This window comes from Carcharhinus amblyrhynchos, chromosome 32, assembly GCF_965287045.1.
Source record: "Carcharhinus amblyrhynchos chromosome 32, sCarAmb.v2.hapA, whole genome shotgun sequence".
Classification (NCBI taxonomy): Eukaryota; Metazoa; Chordata; class Chondrichthyes; order Carcharhiniformes; family Carcharhinidae; genus Carcharhinus; species Carcharhinus amblyrhynchos.
Window position 1 is genome coordinate 18,721,548 of NC_137355.1, and position 15,345 is coordinate 18,736,892.

Below are 15,345 nucleotides of genomic sequence, written 5' to 3' on the forward strand. Positions count from 1 at the left end.
TATTGAAGGTAGAATTAGACAATTTTTGATAGACCATAATTAAGGGTTATGGGAGAAGTGGAGGGGGCAGAGGGAAAGTGGGGTTGAGACCTCAGTTCGATCAGCCATGATCGTATTGAATGGCAGAACAGGGTCAAAGAGCAGGATGATCTATTCCTGCTGCTAAATCCCACGTTCCTACCCCCATTCTTCAAACTAATATCCCCAAGTAACCAATATGCTTAGGATTGCCAACCATGTTTAAATGTATTCCTGGAGGTTCCATCATTGGCTTTCTCCTTGCTTTAGCTTGTAGGGATCCATCACGATCATCCTTGTGAGTACGGCCTACGATAGTAGTCATGATGTGGAGATGCCGGCGTTGGACTGGGGTAAACACAGTAAGAAGTATCACAACACCAGGTCAAAGTCCAACAGGTTTATTTGGTAGCAAATGCCACTAGCTTTCAGAGTGCTGCTCCTTCGTCAGGTGATTGACAAAGGAGCAGTGCTCCAAAAGCTAGCAGCGTTTGCCTCCAAATAACCTGTTGGACTTTAACCTGGTGTTGTGAGACTTCTTACAGTACTGCCTACTACAGATGCTGGACTCTGAAACAGAAACAGCTGGAAAAGCTTTGCTGGTCTGACAGCATCTGTGGAGAGAGATTCAAGCCATTATTCAATTGGATGATGACTGACTGTCAGCCAAACAGCCTTTTTACCCTCCCTCAATTTTCAATATTTTTATTTTTACATTTGTAAAGAGAAATGGTCAAAGAAAATGACAAAAAGGGCTATCTTTTTTGTATTGTCCTGATGATTTTTTACTGCAAGAGCAGTGTCCTGAAGATTGGCCTTTCAATGGCTGGAGACTCCAGGCTAATCCGGGAGAGTTGGCAACCCTGAGTAAGCACCCAGTTCCGATTACCCCTGTTTGCAATTACCCTCCCCCCCCACCCCCCCCCCCCCCCCCCGGCGCGAGGAATAACCGTTGGGACTTTGGCTCGAGATGTTGGATTTGAAAACTTGCAGATGGCGCGCGTGCGGGCGGTTGCTGGAGAGAGGAGGGGGAAATGAGGGGCAGGGGCGGGGCGGGAAAAGAGAGGGAGAGGGCGGAGCTATAAGGGAGAAGGGGGCGGTGGCTTTAAGGTAGGAGGGACAGGATTGAAAGGGGGCGGTGGCTTTAAGGTAGAGGGGAGAGGGTTCGAAGGGGAGGTGCCATAAGAAGAGGGGCGGGGCTATAAGGGAGTGAATCGGAGCTATAACGGACAAGGGGCGGGGCTATAAGGGAGATGGGCGGGGGCTATAAGGAAGAGGGGCGAGGCTATTAGGAGAGGGGCGGTGTTATAGGGGAGTGAGGCTGGGTGATAAGGGAGAGAGGCGGAGCTATAAGAGAGGGGTGGGGCTATATGGGGGGAAGGGGCGGAGCAAAAAGGGTTGAGCGGCGGGTCTATCAGGGAAGACGGGGCGGGGCTGTAAGGGAAGCGGGGGCGGGGCTGGAAGGCGGCGGCGAAGAATTCCCATCGGTGAGCCGCCCCTGCGAGACGGGAGTTTGCTGACGAGCACGCGCGCCGTGTTGGCGAACGAGCGCGCGCGCCCGGGAGCCCGGGAGCGAGCGCCAGTTGTTTTCAGTCGGAGCGGCCGGCGGGCGGGCAAGCTCTTCAAACCCAACAGAGAGAGAGGGCTGCTGTGGCAGAGAGTCTATAGAGATCAAACTATACACCCCCCCAGCCACCATCAATCCAAAACTAACCATCAATCCTGTCTCTCAGGTAAGGCTGGTAATCCGTCCTCTGCTTTAACGAGAATCTGCTTCTTTGGGGGGGGGAATAGTTTTGTGAAGAAAGATTTTTTTTGTTGGAAGTTCTTCAGCCGAATGGAGTGAGTGTGGAGAGGATTCCTGTCGGCGGGAGAAGCTGCTCCAGGGAGCCGGCCCCTCAATCTCCTGCCGGCAATGTGGCACCCCACTCACTCCCTGCAGCACTTTTCTGGGTGTTTTAAATTACATTTGGACATTTTAGGGACAAGTTTTACCCCCTTTGATTTCGACGTAAAAAGTTTTAAAGACCCTCCTTCTTGGCAAACTTTTTTAACTCTATAATGTTGTATGTTTTGGGGGGTGGGGTGGGGAGAATGCCATTTATTATTTGTGATGGTTCATTAAATACCAACCCGTACAGAACAATCCCCTGATATATAAGCAGAGGAGATTGGATTAAATATATACAATCGGTCCAGAATGAATTGCTTGCTCCGGCTTTTGAACAGTGAACGCTACCCAAGCCTTTAGGCTTTGCCGTTTTAAAGAGAGACTTTTGAAATACACCTATTTCTTTTTGTTTTCAGATGAAATTGGTTTGATAAGGGGAAAGTTAATTTGTGAACATCGTGGTTGGGACGGAGTTCTTGTCCCTTTTGACCATGTTCTATAGGACTGTGGAAAAGATGTTTCCTTTCTATATGACTGTGGCAAAAATGTTATCTTTCTATAGGACTGTTGGAAAGATATTATCTTTCTATAGGATTGCGACAAAGATGTTTCCTTTCTATATGACTGGCAAAGATGTTATTTCTAGAACTGTGGCAAAGATGTTATCTTTCTATCGGACTGTGGTAACGACGTTATCTTTCTATATAGGATTATGGTAAAGATGTTTTCTTTCTATAGACTGTGGCAAATATGTTATTTTTATTTCATGGACAGGAGCTGTGTAATTTATATTTAAATACATGACAGCTTGACTTTTGAACTGTATCAGTTGTGTTGAATATCAGAAATTCGGTGCATTTTTTTATTGAGAAACTTCGGATGGAGAAAGCCACATTTCTATATCATCCCAAAGTTTCGTGTTATTTACCATTCTTCTGTCGTGATGCACGATTTGAATTCAATATCACACGACAGATTGGGCTGTTGGAGGTGCTGCATTATTGACCCCACAACCAAAAAAATGTTTTAACAAGTGACGGAAATGTCATTTAGAGTTTGCAGCGATTGATATTTGCAACGGAATTCTAGTGCATGTATTAAAAAAAAATGTTTAAAGCGGTTAAACCTCTGAAAAAATACATCTGGACGATGTCGGAATAATTGCAAGTGGGAAAGATATCGACAGTTTATTCAATAACAGTAATTCAAATCAAAGCAATTTGACATATATTTACAATAGTGATTTACATTCGTGGTAATTACAGTTGTGAAAACAATGTCGATCCGTTATGTGCAGACATGAAGAGGATAGGTGGTGAGCTGTGGGATTAGAAATGTCTTATGAGTGGGCAGATTTAGTAATTATGTTCAGTTCCACAAGTGGGATATGAAATCAATTTATTGCTGTTCGTTATGCGTTTTATAAGACCGTGACCTGTAATTGTTCAACAATGTGTTTCTCACTGCATTTTTTCCACCTCCTTGGAAAGGTCCCTTCAGATGTAAAGTTTCTCGAGATTAACATTGGATTAGGTTTAAATGTATTCATTGTAAATTTACCTATTTCTAATGAGTGAAAAATCACTTTTAATGTTTCCTTCATTGGACCCGTTAAAATGATTGCAGAGATTTGACGATTCGTGTCTTGCTCGAAAAAACGGGTACCTAGTTGATCAGTTTTCAGGCCACGAACAGCTGTCAAGCAAATAGATTGATGGGGTGAAGAGAGTATGTCCTCCTATTGAAGGACGTCAGCCTGAAGTACTGTGCTTATTCAATATATTAAGTAATTGGTGGCCTGTTTTAGTGTGAAATTAAATGTTGAATTCTCATTTAATTACTTAGGAAGTAGGACAGATTTATTTTTCATGAGAAATTCACGGTGGCACAGTGGTTAGCACTGCAGCTTCATAGCGCCAGAGACCCTGGTTCGATTTCCGGCTCGGGTCATTGTATGTGCAGTATCTGCACGTTCTCCCTGTGTCTGCATGGGTTTCCTCTGGATGCTTTGGTTTGCTCCCACAGACCGAAAAATGTGTTGGTTAGGTACATTGGCTAAATTCTGTCTGTGTACCTGAATCGGCGCTGGATTGTGGCAACTAGGTCACAGTAATTTCATTGCAGTGTTGATATAAGCCTACCCATTACACTAATAAATAAGCTTTAAAACTGTAGCCTCTATTCTCTGAATAGATAGATCCCTACCTTAGAGCCAAAGTCTATCTGTGGCATTTGAAATAATATTCTTGGGAATGTGGAATAAGGCATTTAACTTCTTTGAACCCTTCCATCATTTGGTGAGATCATGATTGACCTGTAACTTAACTGTATATCCCCACCTTTCCCCTATATCCATTAATATTTTTAGTTAACAAATGTCTATCACCATGAGATTTAAAGTTAACAATGATCTGGCATCCATTGTCCTTTGCGGAAGAGAGTTCCAAACCTTTACCACCCTTTCCGTGAAGGAATGTTTCCTCATTTCACTCCTGAGAATTCTGGCTCCAGTTTTAGACAATGCCCCTGGTCCTGCGTTAATCAAACAGCAGAACTAATTTCTGATGGCTTTTCACCCCTTAACATTCTAAATGCTAGGCAATCTGTGTAACCTCTCCATAATTTAACTCTGAGTCTAGGTATTATTTGATTAAATCTCCCTTTAAGGGCAGTATATCCTTCCAAGGTGTGTTGCACAGAACTGTACACAGTCGTCCAGGTGTGGTCTAATCAGTGCTTTGAATAACTGAATCATGACTTCTATTTCCTTGCATTCTAGTCCAGTACTATAAAGATCTCCATTCTCTTAGCCTTTTAAATTATTTTCTGTAGTTGTTCATGATATTTTAGTGACCTTTGTAGCTGGACCTTCAAGACGCTTTGGATTTTTCTAGCTTTTCACCATTTTAGAAAGTATCCTTTTGGGTCCAAAATGGGTGATCTCATTTTTGCCACAGTTTTGCTTATTCACTGAATCTATTAAAATCTCCATCCATGCTTCCGTCTACGATAGTCATTCTATCACTTCATCTAAATTGTTAATTAATGCAGTAAATAGTTGAGATGGCACCACAGACCCTGGTAGGCTACCATGACTCACATCCTGCCAGTGAGAGTACCTGAGCATTATCCATATTTGTCTCCTGCCATTTCAGTTATTTTCTTCACCAGGGTCAATAATTTCCCCTTGATTTCATGAGCTTCACTTTTAGCTAACAGAGGGGGCTTTGTCAAATGCCTTTTGGGTGTCAGTATAAATAACATCAAAAATTCAATCAGGTTCGTCCCATAGAAACTGTTACAAAATTCACCTAGATTTCTTGTATTGTAGTTCTGTTTATCAATTTATTTCCTTAACTTCAGACTAGATGCTTACGCAGTTTGTGTATATTACACTTCCATTCAGTTAAATCTTGTTAACTGAGCTTGTGAAAACACATGAACTAGGCTTATTGCCCATTGCTATATATCACACAAACTTGTCAGTAAAGGAACAAACTACAATGGTAGCAAGCTCTGCATTCTAGTATAAATTGTAATTTGGTGGATTTGATTTTTTACGGTAAAATATTCTAGAATTCGGGTGACAATGATGAACAGACTGGTACACATTCCTGCATTTCTCTCTCTCATTAATCAGGAGGAAGAGTGCCGACCAGTGAGATTTGCATTTTCTCTTTGCTGGCTCAAGAATGTTGAGACAATTTGATGTTCCCACACTGTGATACGATTACCTATTCAACCACTGGGGGAGCTATTCAAGAAGCTTCAAAATTTAATAACATATAAAATACTTACAATATTTGAACAAATTAACATTTTTGATAGACATTAAAACAGGTAAAATAGATAGTGTGCTGTGCTATCAATTTAAATTTACTTGGCATGATTGTCTGCTTGTAAATGTTGTCAATAGTTGGTTTACATTAAATACAGTATGCCTTGAGGGCTTTTGGCACTAACTACAGTAATTTACAATAAGAATATTTTGTAAATTCATATTGTGGACTGGGAATTTCTTTTGTGTAATCTCGCTTCTGAAAAGTAGTTTATTTGGATCATTATAATGTCAAATTATCTCTGCATGATGCTCTTTGCTTCTTATTGAAGACTTAATATTTTGTTTTTATTACTTTAAAGGATGTGAGCATAACTGGCAAGGCCTGTATTTGGTTTTTGACCCCTATTTGCCCTTGAGAAACAGCGAGCTGCTGCCATGAACCACTGTGGTTGTGTGGTGTAGGTTATAATTATTTATTATTAGTGTCACAAGTAGGCTTACATTAACACACAATGAAGTTACTGTGAAATTCCCCCAGTCACCATGCTCTGGCGCCTGTTCGGATGCACCGAGGGAGAATTTAGCACAGCCAGTGCACCCTAACCAGCATGATGTTTAGATTGTGGGAGGAAACCAGATCACCTGGAGAAAACATTGTCAGTAAAGGAACAAGCTAAAGTGGTAGTAAGTCCTGTGTTGTGGTATAAATTGTAATTTGGTGAATTTGGTTTTTTGCGGTAAAATATTTTAGAATTCGGGTGACAATGATGAACAGACTGCGTTTCTCTCCCTCACTAATCAGGAGGAAGAGTACCGATCAGTGAGATTTGTGTTTTCCCTTTGCTGGGGTGGCATTTTGGCACAGTAGTTACCACTGCTGCCTCACAGAACCAGGGACTCAGGTTTGATTCCTGGCATGGGTCACTGTCAGTGTGGAGTCTGCATGTTCTCCCCGTGTCTGCGTGGATTTCCTGTGGGTGCTGCAGTTTCCTCCCACAGTCTGAAAGACATGCTGGTTTGGTGCATTGACTTGAACAGGTACCAGAATGTGGTGACTAGGGGAATTTCACAGTAACTTCATTGCAATGTGACTTTACTTGTGACTAATAAATAAACTTTAAACTCTCGTAGACACGGGGAACGTGCAAACTCCATAGACAGTAACCCAAGCTGGGAATCAAACCTGGGTCCCTGGCGCTATGAGGCAGCAGTGCTAACCACTGTGCCGCTAAGCACCCATGGTGCTGTTAGGGAGTTCTCCAATTTTGACCCAATGACACTGGTGGAACAGTAATGTATTTTCAAGTCAGGATGGCAATGTAATTAACTCAAACAGCATCAAGAACAAGGAATTCATAGGTTAAAAGTGCTCAGTTATATCATCATATATAACCTGAAGATGAAGAAGGCCCAGGTTTAAAATCTTTTGCATGCCTATTGGGAAGCGGATTGAGATATTGGTTTGTGAATGAGGAAAAGTCAATAGGTGCTCCATGAATGAATAATGCTCCTCAAAGCTTTGGACTGTCTTAGTTTGTCACCACAAATGTAGCTCTTGTGTCTGTGACTCAAATTCACAAAATAGCAAAAAAGGCAACATCAAGCCTCAGACATCTATCAATGAGCAAGTAGCATCTTCCAAAATATACATTTTTTAAAAACAAACTAATTGACAGACTCTAGCATCAAAGAGTCTCTATTTATTTAGATTTATTTCCCATAGTTACTGAGCAAATGGCTTAAATTTCTTCACTGGTAAGTTAGACTTAAAAGAACATGTCATTTAAATACATCCAGTTTCGCAGTGGATAGCTTTTTCCCAGACATTCCTTTTTCTTCTAATAAAGTATTTTCAGAGACATAGAGTCCGATTTAACCAATGATTTGCGCCTGTTTTCGGGCGCAGAATTGTGGTAAAATTGGGTGTGAGGCCTTTATCACGATCTGCACCTGAGTCCGAGCAGATCACGACTTTACCGAGACCCGCTAATGGTGCGGATCCGTTCCACACCCAAATCAGGTACAACAACGATTTAAATACATTTAAATTGAATTAATGGACTGTGCGTCCAGCCCTATCAGCATTTCCCTCTTTACTGCTGTGCTCGCTGATCTGGGACCGCACTGTTACGGACCTGCTAAAGAAAAGTTTGAGTCGGTTGCTCCAGCCTCTAAAGAGGGCAGTCATTGTTTCCAATGGCTGTCTGACTCAGATCAGTGGTAGGGGAGGAGGCAGGTCAGATTATTCTCTGGTTTGGGGGGAAGGCGGGGAGTGAGGTCAGATGGATCTCTGGTGGTGGGGGCAGATGGATCTCTGATGGCGGGGGCAGATGGATCTCTGTTGGGGGGGTAGGAGGAGGAGGGATGCAGGTCAGATGGATCTCTGGTGGCGGGGGCAGATGGATCTCTGTTGGGGAGGAGGAGGAGAGAGGTGGGTTAGATGGATCTCTGGTGGGGGGGGTGGCAGATGGATCTCTGGTGGGGTGGGCAGATGGATCTCTGGTGGAGGAGGGGGGGGCAGCTGACCCGCTGCCATTCTGCAGGCAATCAATTGGGGAGGGGGACAGGGGTGGCGATTGGTCTGGGTAGTGGGGTGGTGGATAAGGGAGGCAGTAGTGTGTGTGTGTGTCCCTTATCTACCCCCTCACTACCCACACACATCACTGCCCCCCTTATACCACCTCCACTATCCAGATTGATTGCAACCCCTGCCCCCCACCAATCGCCCGCAGATTAGCAGCGGACTCCAAATTTCAAATTTTTTTCTAACTGTGCATGTGCAGTTCAGAGCTCCGATCGTTCCGGCAGTGCTAAGCCCCGCCCACACCAAATGGGACTGGAGATGGGAGTGCCTGAAAGGAGATTTCTAAGTTGGATCTGTACTACACCCAGACTCGGCACTTAAAATCAAAATGGTAAAATTGGGCCTATAGTATGCCTCTGATAATACAACATTTGGTGGGTAGAACTCTTGTCATTAGAAAACATTGCATGCCGTAAATCAGAAAGTACAATGTTATAGGAGATCTGATAGTAATCTATAAAGAGAGAGTGTTTAAAATAAAAGGTACTACTGTTAAGTGGGATGCAGTGGTAGAAGGACCTTGGTGTATATGTGATTGACTCATTTAAGATGGCAGAACAGGTTGAGAGACCACTTAATAAAGCATACAGTATGCTCGGCTTATTAATAGGAGCATGGAGTGCAACAGCAAGAAGGCTATGTTGAGTTACTATAAGACACAAAATAGATCTCGGCTGGAGTACTGTGACCATTTCAGGGCACTGCATTTTAGGAAGGTTGTGAAGGTATTGCAGAGAGTGCAGAAGATATTTGCTAGAACTATTCCAGAAATGACAATCTTCAATTATGAAGATAGATGGGAGAAGTTGGGACTGTTCTCCTTTGCAGGAAAGGAGGTTGAGAAGAGAGGAGGGTCAGTCCAGACTCGATGGGTGGAATTTTTCCATCCTGCCCGCTGTGGGAATCGTAGCGGGCGGGACATGGACCATGCAAGGGTTCGCTGACCTTGGAAGGGAATTTCTGGCTGCGCATGCCCCAAAGCCGGAAAATCCCACCCAACGGATCAAATGGCCTATTCTGCACTGGAGGGATTCTGATTCCATTAACATTCATGAGGGGACTAAACAGTGTAGACCGGAGGAAACTGCTCTGTTTGGCGGAAGGATCGAGAGCCAGTGGGCACTGATGTAAGGAAATTGGTTTAAAAAGTCAACATGAGTGAGTGGTTAGTGTCTGGAATGCATTGCCTGAGATTGTGGCAGAATCAGGTTCAGTTGATGTATTCAAGACGGAATTAGATGATTATATGAAAACAAACAATGCAGGGTTATGTGGAAAACGCATTAGTCAAAATGCTTATTTGAAGAGTGGGTGGAGACATGATTGGCTGAATGGCTGTCTCCTGTGTTAAGTATACGTGTTAATTTCATTTATGTCTGGTTGGATTCGTATCATTGTATTGGGCTGCTACACCTGTGACTGATCTAAATATTTTTCAACTACAATTTGCAGGTATAGGTGCTTTTAAAGTTATAAATGTCCCAAGGCTCGTCTCAGGATTATAAATTGGCAGAAAGAAATTGACATTCCACCAAAAAAACATTAGGACAGGTGTCCAAACCCTCGGTTAGAGGTAAATTTTATATAACTTCTTAGAAGAGAGGTGGCGAGGCAAAGGCATTTGCAGGGGGAATTCCAGAGATTAAGGCCCAGATGGCCTAGCAGCCAGCGATGTGGTGAAAGAAGTGGGAACACTGGAGTTGGAGGAATGCATTCAGTGGATTCTAGGCTGGAGAAGGTTAAGGTACTGAAATTTTTTGCAGATGCTACAATATGTTTTTTGTACCAAAATTATCTGAATTATTAATTAATCTTAAAGTATGTGCAAGACAGAGGACACTGTTGTGCAGTACTTGACTCATTTGTGTTTTAGAATAGTGCAGAATGCAGACTAATAGATAAATTTAGAGTACTCATCAGGCATGCAGCCAACTGGGAATGCTGATTATTCTGTTATTTAAATAACAAATTTTGAATACTTATGACTTGATTTCATTCCTGATACTGAACAGACTAAAAGTCCTTCCTTATTTTTGTGACAATTACTTGAAAAAGCAGTTTTAGAGATAAGCTGGCATATCTGCTTTTTGTGCTGTTAACTGCTGGAGCAATTAATCTTCTCTTCAGCTTAACTCAAAAGCATTTCCTATTCAATTAGCACATATCTGAGTACAGAAACATCACCGTCACAAATATTAATTGTGTTTCATTTGCTTTGGTATCTTCAGATTGTTGGGCTTGCTGGAATGTTTCTGCAGATAATTATAGCCTACAACTAACTACAAGCATACCTCAAAGGCAGCCTCGTAATTTTCCATTCAGTGGGAGAATTTGAAAGTAAAGTAAAAGGTAGTTTCACCTTGTGGAATAAACATATGTACTGATGGCACTACTAAGCATAATTGATCCATATATCTGATGGATTGTTGTGCATTCAGGATGATGTAAGTGTGGAAAACAAGCTCGTCATCAATTCTTATCTGCACGTGTTGTATAATATATGGTCCATAAATTAGGCTGACATTTCAGTGGAGTAATGTGAGAGTGCAGTATTGTCTTTTGAATGTGAAGTTAAACATACGCCCAGTCCACTTCTACAGGTAAATATGAAAGACTGGCATTAATTGAAGAAGGCCAGGGAATGTTCCAGCTAATATTCATCCTGTATTTCTGCATCACAATGCCCGGGTTTGACCTGGGTTCGATTCTGTGCAGAGTCTGCACATTCTCCCTGTGTCTGTGGCTGCTCTGCTTTCCTCCCACAGTCTGAAAGACTTGCTGGTTAGGTGCATTGGCTATGCTAAATTCTCCCTCAGTGTTCCCAGACAGGTGCTGGAGTGTGGCAACTAAGAGATTTTTCACAGTAGCTTCATTGCAGTGTTAATGTAAGCCTACCTGTGACACTAATAAATAAACTTAACCGATATCAAGGTATCGAACTGTACCCAGCTTGGGAGCTTTGTGTGCCTCTAACAGCAGTAACTACAGTTCAAAAGCAAATCACTGGCCGTCAAGTGGTGCTGATGTGAAAGTTAATGCATAAATGAAAGCTTTCTATTACTGTGACTCCGTATTGATAGTGATATTTACTCAATCTGAAAATGGGCAATTCATGCCATAACTTTGAAATGGATTTATTTTTATTTTATGTTTCTACTTTTTAGCACACTATTGGCAGCAGCAACAGTCAATGTCCTGTTCTTGTTTTGCGCTGCATTTTTGGCACTTATAATTTTAATATGTAACAGTGTTTGTGCAAACATCTGAAAATTGAATTGAAAAACTCAGTTGATCAGTGCGATGCTTTGAAAGATTAATAGTCCCAAATTGGAAAAAAAAGCAGCAGGAAATCCTTCACTACTAGCTTCCTACCTCGAATTCATTTGGCTTCAGTTTACAGACGTTGAAGGAATGTTATAAAGGATGTGTTTCCTGATCCTGTGCAAAGAAGTGAATTGCATTTGGGGAATAGCATTTGAGTAGTCAGCAAAATTGTCTGTATGCCTAACTGATAGGAAACCACAGTGGATTCAAACTGAAAGGTGGGGGAGTTTTCTATTGCTCGCTGTTTATCCGTTTATTTATAATTTTACAATACAGTTCATTTAAAACTCAGCCATCAATAGGAAATAGCACAAACTTTCAGTTGCAGCTTCTGCGTTCCAACTCCCATCTGGCTCTTCCTTCTTTGTTGGGACATTTTGTAATGTTAAGTATGCTTTCTAAATTTTTTTTATTCTCTCCCACTCCTCAGTTTATTTGCAATATAAGATGCATAGAACAAAAATGCATTTCCCCTGCAGCAGCCATAATGAAGATTCTTTATTCACATTTAATGATCTCTTGAAATATGATGGCATGGTGGCACAGTGGTTAGCACTGCTGCCTCACAGCACCAGGGACCTGGGTTCAATTCCAGCCTTGGGTCACTGTCTGTGTAGAGTTTGCATGTTCTCGCCATGTCAGCATGGGTTTCCTCTGGGTGCTCCAGTTTTCTCTCAGTCTAAAAATATGTGGGTTAGATTGATTGGCCATGCTAAGTTGACTCTAGTGTTGGGGGATTAGCAGGGCAAATCTGTGGGGCTACATGAATAGGGCCTGGGTGGGATATGGTTGGTACAGACCTCAATGGGTTGAATGGCCTCCTGTACTGTAGGGATTCCATTCTATGATGAAATTAGCTTTTCAAAACATCTGAATTTTGAGTTTTTTTTTCCGTCTTTGTCCATTTTATCTCTTTTTTTTCCCTGTTTTTCTGGAAGGCAGCGCATCTGGTTGGGGTATGATTCCATAGACAGCAATTGCACCCTGATAGAGTTGTATTATGTGAGAGGTTATGAAGTAGTGTGATCTGTTTGAGTACTGTTATTCACTAACGTTTTTTAGTGAATAACAAATTACAAGAATGTCTTATGAGAGGACCAGCCTCCCGAATGCTGCAGAGTGAAGAAACGCAACAGAGTGAAGTTCTAGCAACATAGTAACAGTGGTCAACTAGATAGCCCCATTGAGCATGTTCCACCATTCAATTAGATCTTGGTTGATTTGTACCTGAGCTTCATCGACCAGTGTTATTCCTTGATGATCTTAATAAATAAAAACCTGCCAGTTTTGGGCTTAAAAAAATTCAGTCAGCATCCGCAACCTTTTGCAGGAGTGAGTTCCTGATTTCCTTGATTCCCAAGTGTCCCAGATCTAATTTTAAAATGATATTGGAATTCAATTCTCATGTGCCAATATACAAGGTTGCCAAGTGACCCTTTACTCTTCCTACGGATGCTAGGATAACACCTCGCTGAAGCACACAAGAGGGAGCGGGTACAGCACTTTATGGGTCAAAAGGTTTGAGTTTGAGCTTCATTGCAACACTTGAACACCTAATCTAGACTGACAAAGATTGACAAAGAAGTTGATAAAGAAGGGTAGGAGAAACTATGAAGCTGGGCTAGCGCTTAATATAAAAAAGATAGCAAGAGTTTTTATAAATATATAAAAAGGAAGAGGCTGGCTAGGGTGAACGTTGGACCCTCAGAGGATGAGAGGGGGGACTTAGTGGTAGGGGATGGGGAAATGGCTGAGGTCTTGAATAACTTTTTTGTTTCGGTCTTCACGGAGGAGGACGTGAATAATTTGCTGGGTGTTAGCGATGGAAAGGTGGTAGGACTGGAGGGTCTCAATGACATTATTGTTACTAGCGAGGCGGTGCTCGACAGACTGGAGGGACTGATTGTGGACAAGTCCCCAGGACCGGATGGAATGCATCCGAGGGTTCTGAAAGAAATGGCAGAGGTGATAGTGGATGCCTTGGTGGTTATTTTCCAGACGTCGCTGGATTCCAGGGAAGTGCCGGAAGATTGGAAAACGGCTAATGTTAAGCCGTTGTTTAAGAAGGGTGGCAGGCAAAAGGCAGGGAATTATAGGCTGGTTAGTTTAACGGCTGTTGTAGGTAAAATGTTAGAATCCGTCATCAAGGAGGAAATAGCGAGGCATCTTGAGGGGAATTGCTTGATAGAGCAGACGCAGCACGGTTTCGTTAAGTCGTGTCTGACAAATTTATTGGAGTTCTATGAGGAGGTGTCTAGGGCGGTGGATAGAGGAGAGCCGGTGGATGTGGTCGGTCTTGATTTTCAGAAGGCGTTTGACAAGGTACCTCACAAGAGGTTATTGCAGAAGGTAAGGGGGCATGGAGTTGAGGGTAGGGTGTTAGCTTGGATAGGGGATTGGTTGTCAAATAGGAGGCAGAGAGTGGGGGTTAATGGGTGCAATTCGGATTGGCGGTTGGTGACTAGTGGAGTGCCCCAGGGGTCGGTGCTGGGGCCTCAGCTATTTACCATTTATATAGATGATCTGGAGGAGGGAACCGAGTGTATGGTGTCGAAATTTGCTGATGACACCAAGATTGGTGGAATGGCAAATTGCGCGGAGGGTGTGGAGAGTCTGCAGAAGGATCTAGATAGGCTGGGCGAATGGGCCAGGAACTGGCAAATGGAATTCAATGTTGGCAAGTGCCAGGTGGTCCACTTTGGTAGGAATAATGGTAGGAAGGACTATTACTTACGTGGTGAAAAACTGCAGCAGGCGACGGTGCAGAGGGACCTCGGGGTCCTTGTGCATGAGTCGCAAAAACCCAGCCTGCAGGTGCAGCAGGTGGTCAGGAAGGCTAATGGGATGCTGGCCTTCATAGCGAGGGGGATTGAATATAAAAGTAGGGAGGTCTTGCTGCAGCTGTATAGGGCAGTGGTGAGGCCGCAGCTGGAGTACTGTGTGCAGTTTTGGTCGCTGCACTTACGCAAGGATATTTTGGCCTTGGAGGGAGTGCAGAGGAGGTTTACTAGGCTGATACCGGAGTTGAGGGGGTTGAGCTATGAGGAGAGGCTGAATAAACTAGGCTTGTACTCGTTAGAGTTTAGAAGAATGAGGGGAGATCTCATTGAGACATATAAGATGTTGAATGGGATGGATAGGATAGAGGTGGAGAGACTCTTCCCGCTCAGAAAGGACAGTAGGACTAGGGGGGACAGCCTCAAGATAAAGGGGGGGGTGGTTTAGAACAGAGTTGAGGAGGAACTTCTTCACTCAAAGGGTGGTGAATCTCTGGAATTCTCTCCCCGTTGAAGAGGTGGAGGCTGCCTCGCTAAATATTTTTAAGACGCGGGTTGATGGGTTTTTGATAAGCGAGGGGATTAAGGGTTATGGGGAGAGGGCGGGAATGTGGAACTGAGCCACGACAGATCAGCCATGATCTTATTGAATGGCGGGGCAGGCTCGAAGGGCTAGATGGCCTACTCCTGCTCCTATTTCTTATGTTCTTATGACTGGCAGTTTCTTGTGGTCATGTAGCAATGTTACATTATCAGTCACGTTATTCCTTAGCTAATTGGGAGCTAATAAGAATAGGGAGTGCTTGTGATGTTCTGACTGATCTTCCCACACCCTCCTACACTCCAACACAATCAAAAAGAGTACAAATAAGAACAAAACTGTGCCAATTGGAAGTCCGAACCATGAGCAGTAAGTATGGGAAATATACAGCAGACCTGAAAAACTCAGATGCTGAAAGACCTGCTGTGC

The 15,345-nt window shown here is 43.0% G+C and overlaps 1 protein-coding gene across 8 annotated transcripts in view; it reads left to right on the plus strand.

The window, feature by feature from the left end:
* The first annotated feature begins 1,632 nt into the window (after window positions 1–1,632).
* Window positions 1,633–15,345, plus strand: part of peak1 (pseudopodium-enriched atypical kinase 1) — a 218,879-nt gene continuing 205,166 nt past the window's right edge. For all 8 annotated transcript variants that reach the window (XM_080216215.1, XM_080216213.1, XM_080216212.1 and 5 more), the window contains exon 1: window positions 1,633–1,751. The gene's annotated coding sequence lies outside the window, so the exon portion shown is untranslated. The remainder of the gene's footprint in view (window positions 1,752–15,345) is intronic.